This window comes from Ipomoea nil, unplaced genomic scaffold (assembly GCF_001879475.1).
Source record: "Ipomoea nil cultivar Tokyo-kokei standard unplaced genomic scaffold, Asagao_1.1 scaffold3104, whole genome shotgun sequence".
Classification (NCBI taxonomy): domain Eukaryota; kingdom Viridiplantae; phylum Streptophyta; class Magnoliopsida; order Solanales; family Convolvulaceae; genus Ipomoea; species Ipomoea nil.
Genome location: NW_017619532.1, coordinates 650,001 through 653,029, shown reverse-complemented (window position 1 = coordinate 653,029; position 3,029 = coordinate 650,001).

Genomic DNA, 3,029 nt, shown 5'->3' with positions numbered 1-3,029 from the left:
TCGGAATTATTATGAATAAAGATTTTTGATCAAATTCCAATTTCCACTACAAAAGTAAAACACAAGTTAAACTATCAACCCAACCTTCCCTCCACTAAAGGACGAAACAAGGAAAAAGACAAAAACCACACCATCAAGAAATACTTAATGTTACCATTAGGAATGGAACCTTGGACCTCCCCTCTACAAGTTAAAACCTCAACCACTAAGCCATGAGTGTTTCTTGAAACCTCAAGGGAATACTCCCTTGTTAAACCCCTCCAAGTCCCTAAAACCCACAAAATCCCCAAATCAAAAACCCTTCTTCTTCTTCCTCTTCCTCCCCACTCCCTCTCCTCCTCCCTCTCACACACCCCGCTGCCCCACCATAGCAACCACCCATAATCACCTCACGCCATCGCCAATCGGACGCCGCCACCGCCCGGCCACTCCCCGCCGACCTCGCCCTGCCTCGACCGCTGTCCAAACCGAGCCACCGGAGACCACCCGCTATCCACCCGAACGCCACCCAGCTGCAACCCGCTGCCCAAACGCCACCCCCACGCCGTCGCACCAACCCAGAACCGCCTAGCCGCCACCACCTCGCGATGCCACACCGTCGGAGACCCCACCAGAAAAAGCGTGCCAGAACACCACCGCCATCTCGCTGGAAAACACGCCGGAGGCCCACCGGAAAACTCGCCGGAAAAACGCCGCTGCCTCGCCGGAAAAACGCCGGAAAACGTCGCCATCAACCGAAGCACAACGATGCCAAAGAAACCCCTCGGAACCCGCACCCCGGAGTGGAGCAACGCCGATTACACCGTGATCGGAGGTAAAGCACTTGAACCCGACCAATTCTCTCCGGAATTGGTTGATATGCTCAAACATCAAGGGCTTTTAGATACGTATCTCACCATCAAAGGGGATACGTACCCCGAATTGGTGAAAGAGTTCTATCAACACCTTGTAGCCACCAAACGGGGTGACAAGGTAGAAATCACCACCAAAGTCCGTGGGAAGGAAATTGTGCTTTCTGAAGGCCGTTTGGCCAAGCTCTTGAAATTGACCACCACGGGTGTGTCTAACTATGACTGAAAGGGGTGGATTGATACCCAAAATACTGGATACAAGGACTACCTCGGGTACCTACTCGGGAAGGAGGACGGGTTCACCTCGGCCACACGGCCAAACCGGAAGTGGCTATCGGCAGAACAAAAGATATTGGTTATGATTGTAACCGATAGCCTCTTGCCCACCAATAATAAAAGCAAGGACGCAGGGAGCCTAGAGTGCACCTTTGCTTATCTCTTGAAACATAAAATCAAGTTCAACCTGCCGGCACTCATGCTAAAGCACATGGAATTCTGCAAGACAAACAACCGGCTTAGTCTACCCTACGGGATGATCCTAAGTTGGATCATGGAAAAGAAAGGGGTGGACCTAAGCCACACCGAGGTCAAAACCGCCAATGGTATGGTTTTCAATGCTCAAAACCTTCGCCGCAACGACATCTACTTCACCGAAGGGGGACATTACCTCACCCTCGAAGAAATTTGCCAAAAACCCGAGGAAGAGCGGAGAGAATTGGTTGACCGGTTGGACATCTACAACAAGAAGCTCAAGCAAGCCATGCAAGATTGTGGGGGCTCGGAGGGAAATGAGGAACAGGAGGAGGATGACAGGCCCAACCCGTCAGTGCACCCACGGTCAGGAGGGGACCCGAGGGGACAGGACGAGGGTTCGGTCAATGAGCGCATTCTCGCACAACTCAACCGACAGAACCAAATCATGGAAGAAGGGTTCTCATCCTTGATTCGCACCACACGCGCACTCGATCAGAGGGTGGCAGCAATCGAGGCCACCTTGGGCACTCGTGGGGCGTCCAGTTCCAGCGCAGGAAACCGAGGTACACCCGGAACTTCTCTATCACAACACCATCAAAAGTTCAGCCTACCCCAAGCCAAGACAAACGTAAGGCCGCAACCCTAATCAGGAGGCCGAGCTACGAGGTGTCTGGGGGTGAAAGGATGGACTTTAACACCGGGCTTCGGGGACGAAGCCCCTTGTAAGGGGGGGAGAGTGTAACACCCCGTGTTACGACCCCTAAAACCATTTAACTAATTAATCAACAACCCAAGAGAAAGAATAAATTATAATGATTAATTAGGGAAAAAGGCCCACCATAGTCCATGGGCCCTCATATATAAACCCAACCCCTAAGCCCAATCCTTAGTTCCAAGAGGAATAAAATTAGCAAACCTATAATATTAGTTCCTAATTAGGACTCCTAAATATATAAATAGGGGACTTAAGAGGCACCTAGAACTCCCCACAAGATTAACGCCCCACCACCCCAAAAGAGCTCCAAGAATCCCCTTAGGAGAAATCAAGAAAGCAAGGAAGCTTAAAGAAAGATCCTTCATAGCCAAGGAATTAATTAAGGCTAAGAGGTAACCCATGTCTCAACAAAACCTATTTTCATAGCTATGATTCCCCCTTAGGGTTTCCCCCATATTATTGTGTATTGGCGAGATATGATGATTATTATTGATGTTTGATGTGATGATCCCATGAGGGATCTTGATGATCTTGATATTGGGAGATTCTTGATGATTATGGAATTCTTGATGATTATATAGAGTTCTTGATGATTATGTGTTGTTCTTGATAATTGTGTGATGCTCTTGATGTTTATGTGTTATTCTTACCGAATCTTGCAATTAGAAGACGAACCGTATACTTGTTGATATAAAAGTGATTAGAACCCTAGGTTGTATCGTATGATCTTATTCTTGGATTATCGGGTGGGGAAATCGCATGTTTGGATGTTGATTATATTAGAAAAGCATGATAGGTTATGTGCCGTTCGTTTCTCGTATTTGATCCGTTAATTGTCTACGTGTTAATTATTAGTTGCGTTGTAAAGTGTCTAAGCATGGTGTCGGGTTCCACAAAGGTTCCCGGGACGTTATTGTGTGAAAAGAGTCAGTGGGGGGTAGGGGACCCGCCACCTACCCACGGCCGAGAAACACCGCCCGGCAGCGGGT